The 12046-nt window shown below is 49.0% G+C and overlaps 1 protein-coding gene across 22 annotated transcripts in view; it reads right to left on the minus strand.

Moving 5' to 3' along the window:
* Nucleotides 1–12046, minus strand: part of LOC102526571 (partitioning defective 3 homolog) — a 530455-nt gene that overhangs the window by 185314 nt on the left and 333095 nt on the right. The gene's annotated exons all lie outside the window — the stretch shown is intronic.

Genomic DNA, 12046 nt, shown 5'->3' on the forward strand with positions numbered 1-12046 from the left:
GCATGTGCCTTGGGGAAGGGGGGGGCCTTGTGTGCATGCGCCTGGGGGGAGGGGGGCCCTTGTGTGCGTGCGCCTGGGGGGAGGGGGCCCTTGTGTGCGTGCGCCTGGGGGGAGGGGGCCCTTGTGTGCGTGCGCCTTGGGGGAGGGGGGCCCTTGTGTGCGTGCACCTCAGGGAAGGGGGTGGCCACCAGTCACGGAGGAACAGCAACAGCAGTAGCAACGGTAACCCTAACAGTGACAGTGACACTGACAACAGACACACTAACACCAACCGTCACTGTGAGGGTAACAGCGACAGTGGCAGCGCCCAGCTCGCTGAGGCGGGGCGCACACGGTGGGGAGTCAGCAAACCCTCATCCACAGCAGGGCCCTGAGGCTCCTGTGCACTCCCCCTGCAGAAAGAAGACATGCAGCCCCTGCCAAGAGCCTCCTTTCCTCTTGGCTGAGCACCCCGTGCACCCACCCCGGCCACCGTTAACTTGCTAAGCTGCGCCGGTCAGCAGCGGGCCCCAGTACCAGCAGTGGGCTTGCTTCCTCAGCCACCACCCCCCCATCCCTGGATTCCTGCGCGCAGGAGACTGGATCTTCACAGCCACTTGGCCTCCTCCTTCTAGCGTCATTATCTTTCATCATGAGGCCAACATCACCAGAGCCTGCCAGTATGTGTTCTAACCCATGTAAGTCTGCACACTGGTCTACAGCATGGCCAGTGGGCAGAGGCGGGTGGAGACACAAAGGCATAAATTCACAGCCTCACACTCCTTTGAACTGCGCAGATAAAAGCACTCCTCACTGGTAACCATAGCTCATCCTCTGAACCAACGCTTAGTAAGCACATGGTCCAAGGACATACCCCCCAACTTTTCGCCTTCGACAGAATGACAAACAACTAGAGTGGGTTTCCACCTACAAAAGAACTTCAGGTATTTCTCTATTAAAAAGCATCCGATGCCCATATTAATAACCATTTTCATAAATCTTTTTCCAGATGAGTTGCCTAAGGTTTTCTTCCAAATATAGTAAGAATGGTCAGGGCTCCAGGTCACCCCTTAAAATCTGAGGTCACCTTCCCCCCTGCATGAACAAATAAAGGAGGAATCAGTGCTTCTGAACTTCTTCTAACACAGAACCACGTAAGACAGTTGGAAATCCTTCACAGAGAACACACCTCTACATCCAGTTCGTGTATCTTCAAGGGAAACTCGGTCTTGCCGGTCCCTAGTGCCAGCGTCAGCAGCACACGGAATCAGGACTACAGGAGAGCGGCTGAGCCCTCAGTGTCCTGATGGGAGACCTCACAGTCTGAGAAGAGGCCGTCAGGTGACGGCAGAACCATGACCAAGGAACATTGTTTTTCCCCACAAAATGCCAGCCATTCACATAACACTAAAAAAAAAAGTTGATTTCTTTTGTTTCCACGTTTGATTAAAAATAGGAGCCAACAGATTTCCCATCCCAGCAGGTCACGCCCTAGGAATAGCCAAAGAGTAAAAATATCACGGTGTCTACCTCCGGTAGGTACTCTGAAGGTCACGCAGACCGACTTCTCCCCTCTTCTGCTGGGGGAGAGAGGTGCGGGCGGGCACACTGCGGGTTGGGGCTCTCTCTGCTGGGGTGGGCCAGTCCAGCTGTCCCTAGCCAGACCTCATGCAGCAATCTGATCAAGTCGGCTTGGGACTGCTCAGTTCCATGCTTCATACAGCAATGTATGTGGGTCATTTATCATCCGGTCTCTTCTCGGTTTGCCTGGAAGCTCATCCCGGCAGCCAGCGCTGCAGCCCAGAAACCCAGCGTCAATCCTGCGCAGCCGCTCTGTGCTGCGACTGTAGCTCATACTGATGAACTGACTCCAGAAGCCCAGTCAGGTGTGCCCAGAGACTCTGGGACAGACTCGCAGCCCGGGAGACGAGCCGACAGGGTGGCCTCCCTCTGTGCTGGGACACCTGACAGAGCCACTGTCCCCCTCCAAGGGACAAGGCAGCTTTTAAGTCAATGGTTCTTTCCCTCTCTGTCAATTCATATGGAAGCAGGAAACATGTGGGCTTGTGAAAGGAGGCCAGTTATGACTTTCAGCTGGGCCTTGCTAGTGAAAATCCATAGCTTTACAAGTAAATGCTGGGTTCAGGCTCTGATTTCTGTGTGGTCCACAGAGCAGGGAAAGAATAGCCTGGAAAGGATGGCAACCCCAAGGGCTTCCTCCTTCTGTGTAGTCTTTTCAAAGGAGCACTCCCCACGAGAACGTAAGTACAGCTAAGCAGGGTCGTCGAACAGCACCCGTGAACACGGCTGGCTCCCTCCACCTGATGGCAAACCTCAACACCTGGGGAAATGGGTGTGGTCTGGACTTTGATGTAATGGATCAAATCGTTATAAAACAGTTCTCCAAGGTCCTAGGGAGCTGTAAGACCTGGGTGTGCCTGCTGGTCCACTCAGCTAGACAAATGGGTGCCGGTGACTCTTCTAAAAGTCGCGCATGCAAAACTGCCTTTCCCTGCATGTCCACAGCCCTTTGTACCAACTTCTATTACCGCACCTCTCCTAGGGCAGGACTGCAGGTCTGTTTCCCCTTCTCTAAGCTTCCAAACTGAAGACTGTGGGGCAGACAGCAGCTGCCCGTGACTGGCTGTTCGCTGGCAGACTACTGGTAAACCTTTACCCCAAGCAAACAAACTTTCACCCTGTCTCTGTGTGTCACCACCCCTCTGGCTTCAGAACAATACCCAGGCTCCTCTAATTAAGCCCGACAAAACTAGCCACACCCCAGCCACGGCAACACCAGGAAAGCCCATTGTTCCCGGCGCAGCTCTAATCAGGTCCTGGTATGTTTTTATGCTGTTATTGTTAGCACTATTCACGTGGTCTAATGGGCTTTACAGCCCTGCACAATGTCTGAAACTATAAACAAAAAAATGAGCTCAATAAATGTAAATGACTTAGTCTTCCCCAGCAACCATTACCATAAATCATGAATGGAAGGATCCGTGGCAATTCTGTGCGTTTTCTGCCTAACGGTCCTGGCAGCCGCACACGGGGCATATGTCTGCGCTTGGCTCCGAGCAGAGTGAAGGCGGTGCCTTCACCACCATAGGCTGGAGCCGCACTGGGTGCCAGAGCTTTCCACGTGCACGATACTTTCCTCGTGTACATAATATAACATTTTCTGCACCAGGTGAAACTGGGGAAATTAGTATTAAACCATTTATTAACTTGAGGTTTTGTGACCTCATTTTATAAGATGCAAACACCGAGCCTGCTGTCCTGACCCCCAGCAGGTGGGCTGTGTTGCATGGACGCGTGCACGTCTGAGAATTCTTTATGCTTATTGTGAACACTGACGTAGATAGCGCACCCTCACAGAAACTCTTCCGGGGGTGTATGATTTAACGAATCCCTCTGAATGCCAGCTAATTAAAAATATTTAGCAATATGCGGCTTCGTATGTACAAACATAAGATGTTCTTTTAGAGCATCGCACTATATATGCTTCAAACTCGAAAATCATTCAATAGAAAAACATAGGAAACACTTTACCCTGTCCCTCTGCTGAATCACTGTGGTTTTTTAAAGTTTAAATAAATTGGTTACACATGTTGAATTTCTTTAAAAAATGTATATAGTCGAGGTCACTGATAGACTTAGTCAGATGTTTTTAAGTTTTAAAACCAGTCTTTGCACACTTAATAGTAGCTTTATAATACGGTGCATAAAATATTTTTATTCCCTTTAACTAAGAAAACAAACAAAAAATAGTCATAGAAACACTTTTCCAAGTCAGAACAGCACTGGGAATGTACTACCAGGGAAGAGTTTGACCCGTTGTATTCGCAGAGTAGATGCCAATGCGAGACCTGCACGCACGCCTACATTTAGGTGACTCGCCACTTTAAATGCTGTATAAATTTTACATTTTTTTCTCTTTAACTTTGCTCTTTCCAGGTCATTTGCTTTCCTTTGGCAGATGCTCTGCACAAAGGAAGATGCTTGTTCCCTTCCAGCCAAATGGGAGCTTCTGTTTCTGACTCCCATTTCTGCCTGTTTTAGCCTTTACACGCGCTGAACTGCCAGCTACCGTCCCATCAACACAGACTCTCCAGTTTCTCTTTCTAAAGAAGGTAAAACATGAAGCTGCTTAATTCTCTCTAATGCAGCATGTTCTGCAATTAAGACGCACCTAATTACCATGTTTTCAACAGATGCAAATACAGCTCAATTAAAATTCTAGTTCATGTTACAAATTGAGCTACTCAGTTCTGCAAGGTATCACGTGAGGACGGGGTCACCGAGAAGTCTGGAAAAGACAGGGCACGTAGCTGTCAACGATTCTGGAGAAACGGACTTAGGTTTCAACTGAAACTCAAAGTTCTGGAGCTTCTGCCTTCAAGAAATATTTCTACCTGGTCATCACAAACATTTCACTGTCAAAAGCTGACTCTAAGCCACATGGTCATTCATCTCCCCCCACCCCTCAATGAGAAGCAACACTACTGTTGGTACTGAAATGATCTCTGTTGCTTGCTTATCCAAAGTCCATTCCTTTCTTTCTTCTTCCTAATGCAATCCTGATCGTGTTCAGGAATGCAACCCAGCTTTAAGGGGTGCGTTCATTACCAAGTTCACCCTAGTCTGTGGGTGCCCGCCCCCGCTGAATTACTAGTCCGATGTTACGAGTCCAAGAAAGGCGCCATCACCCCACACGGACGCATTCCAGGCTCAGGGAGAAGGCTCACTCCCCTCAGTCGGATACGAGCCAGGAAGTACAAGGCCCTGCAGTTCCCCTGTAGATAAGGGCACCTGAGGATGGCGCGACAGAGTGGGCAGGAAGGGGTGGGTCTCTGATTCCGCCATCAGGCTGTGGCACCAATAGCCCCAGCTCCAGACCCCAGTTATACAAGACAGCGCGCTTCCATACAGACTGAGCCGGTCTGAGGTGGATTTTTGAATAAACGCAGCTGAACGCATCCTGCGAGGTACATTGTATAAGCCAAACCTTAGAGCAGCTGGGAGCCCCTCAGTGCCACTTACCTCAGGAGGGAGATGTCGCCATGAGTGACATCGTAGGCCGTGCTGACAATTTGACTAGAATTAAAAGATTTCTTCAGACTTATTACTAGTGTTAAACGAATTGGTGCAAACATCCAGAGAAATACAAAACAGAGGAAGGACAAAATGAAAATGACAACATTACTTGCTATTCACCAGGAAACAAGCACTCTCCTCCGAGGGCTCAGCCAAAGGGGCCACTGAATGTTTGTGGGGTGCATGAGCAAACAGGTAATCGTGTGAAAACCAGCTTTTATTGCCCCCTGTTTGTAAAGAGCAACTCTAGGAATTAGAAATATCTAATTTAAAAAAAAACCCACATACTCCTGAGTAATTTACAATTTACTTTGGAAGACAAAGGATTGAATGTAATTGTACACAAGATTACCCAGTCTTCTCACTCTATCTTCTTAAAACAAAATTTAAAAGGAGTGAGTTAAAATGAGACATTAGTAACTGGAAAGGTCCACTAGACTGAGCGAATCCACTGATCACCACAGAGTTCTACTGACCAATGTTTGATAAAACACAGTGTAATAAAAATAAATGCGGACTGGGCTCCCAGGCACTGCAGAGTCCTGCGTGGGATTCGAGAACTTTCTTATTATAAATATAAATACATATTATTTTTGATTCTTATTTTAGTTGACTAATCTGACTTTCGAAAAGGAGGAAAAGATGTGGGAAATGAACAGCTAGCGATACAGATGGTGTCGAATAATTGGATCTGCTTTCCTGGACCCTGACTTTTAACATCAGAATGATGAGTTCCTGGCAATGGAGAAACTTCGCTTTTTCAGAACATTAAAAACACACACACAAAGCTGGCAAGAGACACGAAGAATTAAGAAGCTTTTATACTCAAGTGCAGGGTGGGAATAACTGACGTTATGAAGAACAAAGGGTCTGACCGTGACAGCGAAAAGGACAGGAAGGAGTCAGGTGACACTGATCAGGGGTCTCAGAGAAGGGGCTTCAGGAGCGGCAGGACGTTCATATGGGTGACTCCTAAAACACTGTTTTAAAATTAAATTTATTTCATTAAAAAAAAAAACCTCTCAGTTTACAGCGGGGTGAGCAGTAGAGAGACAGAACAATAAAACTGCACTCCGAGAGACCTGCCACCAAAGACCATTCTTCACTTCTGCTTTACACCGTAACTTCCCTCACTGCATCCCTCCAAACAGACGGGGAAAACGTTCCTGAAGCTCCAGGCAGGGTGTCACCTTCACCACCCCGTCCCCGAGAGAACGCTGCGGAGCAAGCACAGGAGGGTTGGCTCCTCCCTTTTCCAACCCTGCAAATGTGTTTTCGGTGAACAACCAATTTTCACGTTCAAACGACGGTCCACGGCGGAGACTGTCTCCCGCCCACGGGGACTACCTACAGAGAAGCTGAAGGCTTTAAATTCAACAGACCGAACGGGCAGGCTGCACAAGGAAAACGGCAGCGTTCATAACCCTCCTGTTGCAATGGCCACCAAGAACTTCATTTTTATCAAGGACGGAATTGCTGTCAAGTGGATGTTTTAACAATCTACAAAATATTATTTATGGTGTCAAGGGAAAAGAGTCCAAGTCACTGCTCTGACTCCTTAAGTGGAAAAGCAAAAACAAATAACAACACAAAAATATGCAAGTGTGATGAAACAGTGAGTGGCTAGCAAAGCCGTTTTGCCATTTATTGAGAAATCAAAATGACAAAGTCAGTGTTCTTAACTCTCACATCATAAATTCATATTGGGAGATCCACAAAAATTTCTTGATGTTAAAAAAAACACACTTTATACTAAAAAGTCTCAGACACATTCTATATATAGATTTACTTTGACTTATGATGTGGTAATGGCTCGATAAACCCAACATAAATTGAAAATACCACAAATCAAAAATACACTGAATACACCTAATCACCGAACATCAGGGCTTAGCCTCGTTGCCTTCCATGTGCTCAGAACAGCTACATTTTTTTCCCACAGTTGGGCTAAGTCATCTAACACAGAGCCTACATTAGAACACAGTGTTGAAGGTCTCATGTAATTCAGTGACTGCTGCACTGAAAGTGAAAATCGGACTGGCTGTCAGTGCACTGGTTGTGTCCCCTCACACTGGTGGGGCTGCCGGGGAGGGGCAGCTGGCTCTCACCACCCAGCATCTCCAAAGAGGATCTGCACACCACTGACCAGGGAGCAGATCCAAATTCAAAGCCAGACGTATGTTTTCAACCAAAAGCATGTCGCTTTTGAACCATCATAAAGTTGAAAAATTGTAGGTGGAACCATTGTAAATCGGGGAACGTCCATGCTCAGTTAAGGCTTTAGAAAGTCAAGGGAGAGCCAGATTGCTTGGGGGGAGTTTCCTGAAGAAGGAAGATGACAGTCCAATGGGAGGGGGGGAGGAGAGAGCCAGGGGCAGAGACAGACGCACCTGGCAGACAGCGCATGGTCTAGGTGAGAAGGGGCACAGAAGGACCGCGAGTTAACTCAGCAGATCTAGGGACAGTAGGACCAGGGAGGACACCTTCACATCTTCAGATATTAAATATTGAGGATTTGGGCTAGACTGGACAGGAGGAGTGAAATGCGGAGATTTCCTGGGGAAAAATTAAGAAAACTTGGTAATGGGGTGATTACACGGTGAGATGGTGATTCTGAGTGTCTGAGCGGGAGCTGCTAATGAGCAAGTTCCATCCTCATCATCCGTCTTCTTGTGTGTGAGCAGCTAAGCCCGCAGCCGCAGTTTCTGCCTTCTGTCTGGCACTGCCAGGCATCACCCCTCACCCAGATCACCACGCCACCATCAGAGAGCTGATCTCGCCAACAACCCCACTGCTTGCCGCCTTGTCCCCAACCTCCTGCTCTCCAACCTGCCTCCCCAGCAACCATATTCTTTCGCTCGAGGCTCTTCAAATGCTCTTCACTGTCCTTATTATAAACAAAAACCATTTAAACAAGGCTGCCTGTGATCCATGCTCTGTCTATGTCTTAAACCCCATTCCTTAGGGCGCTCTCACCTGCAGGGGCACATCACCCTTACTCTGGAGACGGTCCCCACCCACGTGCCCCTACATCCCTCTGCATCCCACTGAGGACCACTCAAAGCAGCAGGACTTGCTGCAACCACGGCCTCTTCTGGGATGCACCTTCCCCACCACCTCCCCCGCCACTCGAACTCCTTGAGGGCTGAGTGGGTCCCCCAGGCTTTGGTACCATGGCAACCTGCACACCACAGTGGCCCTCAGCCACCAACCACATCGCTTCTCAAGTGTCAGATTATCCACTGGACTGAACCGCCCCCAGCCCCTCAGGAACTTACAGTCTCAATATCAGATTTTAGGTGCCACAACTCATGAATACTTTATAGTAGTTTTAGTGTAATGAGTTTTCCCATTTGTAAGTTTAATATCCTAGGAAACTCACAGGGCTGCATATCAGAGCGCACGCACTTGCGGTTCAGTTTCCAAGGATGATCTTGGTCCTACTGTTACACACTTTTTCCCTATCAAAAAATGCTTAAAATGAGGACTCTATAATTCAAACACTTCAGATGTGACTTTTCATCATACTTTCAGCTTAACTTACATTTCTCCTAGAAAAAGAAGTACCAGGAACAGACTCTGGGCCCCTCCCCATGCGTCCACCCCTGCTGCATTCAGAAACCTCCTAAAATTAAGGCTCCTTTTCCTAAGCTGCAAGTGATACTAAAGTATACAAGTTGGCCTAAGAGGATAAGACAGATTATTCTTGGAGGGAGGGAGGGAGGGTGCAGTTCAGGGGCAGAGCACGTGCTTAGCATGCACAAGGTCCTGGGTTCAATTCCCAGTACCTCCCTTAAAAAAAAAATACAACAGGTTATTCTAATTCTTAGCAATTCAGAATAAGTATTTCTTATAGATCAACACCCAACTAGCCATTAAGACAGATTAACCAAATGGGGAACCTTCTCCAAAGTGCTCTGTGATTTTGAAACTCACATCCTGAACTCATCCTCTACAGATTTAAGGAAATCTAATGTGGCTTCTTAAGGTACAATTAGACCTAGTTTGCATTATTTTTGCTCAAATCAGTACCCATAAAAGGTGTGAGAAGTGTGCAGGATGCGAGAGTGCAAAGTCTGAGCCATCCACGCAATGTGCTACCTTGAAGCTCATTAAATAAACCAAACTTCCCCTGGAAGCTCTCAGATGAGCTGCTTCACTAACACACATTCAGTTTCCTCAGACCTCACACTGCTAACCTGAATTAACCACAAAGCAACTACAAATATAAAGCAATGCTCTTTTCTGGCCCCTGTTAAGAGTTCTCTAAGAAAGCAGGCAAGCTACTCAAAAGTAACCCCTCCCTGCTTTCAAGGCGTCCAGCTCTCACATTTAAAGCAGTAAACCGGGCAGATCTTAACACTGAGAGGTGCCGTGAGCAGGATGGCACTCGGCTCTGTCGTTCCCCTTGACCCCAACCAAAAGCTGTTACTGGACTGAGAGTGAAGCTTACGATTTGGAAACTTTTAATTGAGGGACGAAAACGGGGCTATTTTCAAAAACAAAACAAAGCAAAGTTATTCAGCATCCATGGTCTTGGCAGCAACGGACGCTGATTTATCATGGGGGAAGCAGGCGCTGCTCGCTGGGAGCCAGGCGGGGCGTGTGATTTGCATAGAAGAGGGAGCAGATTGTGGATGCCCTGACCTGTCAAACACAGGTAGGGCCTCGGAGATAATGGGTCCCAGAATACAAAGCTCTTGATCCAGACAGACACGCAACATGGAGAGGCCAGATGGATTAAATGAGAGACAAAAACGCTGGCTTCTGCCACCTCCGCGGGTGGACCGTCAGTCTTACAGGAGATGACAGGTACCAGACCGCATGTGGATCCGCCCGTCTCTTGGCCACATCACTGTGCTTGTGCCGTGAGTTCAAAGCTGCCGAGAGGGCAAGCCTGTTCCCAGCCACAGGGAGGAGCACAGCCAAGAGCCACCAGCCTACCTCCCCCCAGGGCTGCCCTGGAAAGGGGCCGAGGGCTGTGTGGGACAGAAACAGGCGGCTGGAACAGCACAGGTAATCCCCCCCATGCCCCGCACGTTTCTAGGCTGCACCGACTGCATCCTCACCAGACGGCCGTCTAACAAAGACTGCTCGGACAGGCTCCTCTTTGCAGAGCAGCCCTCAACAGGGACACGCATCTTCACTTCAACCGGCAGCCACCACTGAGTCCCACCTCCATACGAGAAAGCCCCCCAGCTCCGGGGTCCCTCAGAGCATGAGGACAGCAGGGCTGAGACATGCCGCCAGGGACAGTGCCCACATGGCGCGGATGCGGGAGTGGGAATGCGGGGGCGGGGGTGCGCGGGGGCGGGTGCACAGGTGAGGATGCAGAGATGAGGATGCAGGGGCACAAGCAGAAACAGGAACTCGGCGGACAGTGGCACAGGCCGTGTGGACCACACGGTGAGAACTGTCAGTCTCTGGAAAGGATGGTGCTGAGGGAACTGGAGGAGGAGCTCCTTTCTCACAGCTGTGCTTAGTCCTACGTAAAGGAGACGGTCCCATGACCACCAGCAGTGACATCAGCCTTGACAGATTTTTTTTTAAAGAAAACAAAGGGTTTGCGGAGGCACTGGAGGTCTCGGCCACGCAGGTCCAGTGCGGGACACAGAGGAGGAGGGACGAGTCGCTGCAGACCCAGGGACTCGCTGCCTGTCTCTGTGCACGCAGCGCTGCTGGCTACGCAGGGCTACCCACTGACGTGACAACATCCCTGACTCCCACACTCGCCCGGCCCCAAGCCCGGGCCTGCGGGAGCGAGGTTGGTGGCGTCTTTCTTCCCGGGCTTCCCAGAGAAGCAGGCAGGGCTGTGGCCGGCCCGTGACCGGGCCGCAGAGCCAGGAGACGCTAAACCTGTGCGGGACTGCAGAAAGGAAGTCATCCACACCCGAGCTTTTCAAACGCCATCTGAAAAACTGCGACCTTCCCTTTTTAAAAATTTAAATTTACGGAGAAGCACCATGTTCAAAAAGTGATTTAAAACGCACACAGCCACTGGAGTGACAGCAGGGAGCAGGTGGCCTTGCAGTCCCCTGGGCTTGGCCTCCCACGTGCTCCCCAACTCCCCCAAGCCCCCGAGCCCCCCCATCCCAGACGCACAACACGCAACCTGAGAATCAGTGACCTCGGCATCCGAGTCTTCAGTTTTACAACTGAGGGGATTAAAGCCTAAGGCTTTTAAGCAACTTCACCCAAACCCTACAAACTAGTGAAAAGAACTGGACGGGAGTCATCGGACCGCGCCCCTGCTCCTGCCACACTGCTCGTCCAGCTGCAAAAGCCCTGTCAGCATCTGAACTGTACAATTGGGTTGCCTTTCTTCCACCATAGTCAAAGTTCAAAGATCAGTCTGAAGAAAGACATCACAAAATCAGGACTTTTGGAAAACTCAGCACTTTGTGGTGGCAGGGACCTGGGTCACGTCTCTCCCAGCTCTTGTCCAGAACTTTCCCTCCAGTTCACCAGTTGTAGTTTGTCTAGTTACTTGTTTTTGCCTTGATGATTGCTGAACACAAAATTTTTCAAATAAAATACTTAAATTAATTATTTCCAAATAAAAACGGACACTAAGTTTATATAGGGACAGACTTAGACATCCACACCAGTGAGGAGGTCTGGAAGCCACAGAATTAAGAACATGCCCTGAACTGCTATCTACCCCAGCCTCTGCTGCGTGGGAGATAAGTGATATATGTAAGGAAACTGCATTTTATGCAGGAATTTAAATAACATTTCAACCAGAATAAGAAAAAAGTTCGGAAGCATCTTAACTTGTAAATGATTAAAAAAACAAATATTCAGGTGCCCAAGTACGAAGTCTCTTGTTAGCTATGCACCCAGGACAGGGGCGAGATCTCCAAGAAATGGGAGGGGCCCCACCTAGGAGGTACTGGTCAGGATGGCAGGGAACTGCGGACACGCTGGGAAAAACCCAACGGCTGGGAGCCCATATGACTCAGGATCTCGG

This window comes from Vicugna pacos, chromosome 35 (genome assembly GCF_048564905.1).
Source record: "Vicugna pacos chromosome 35, VicPac4, whole genome shotgun sequence".
NCBI classification, from domain to species: domain Eukaryota; kingdom Metazoa; phylum Chordata; class Mammalia; order Artiodactyla; family Camelidae; genus Vicugna; species Vicugna pacos.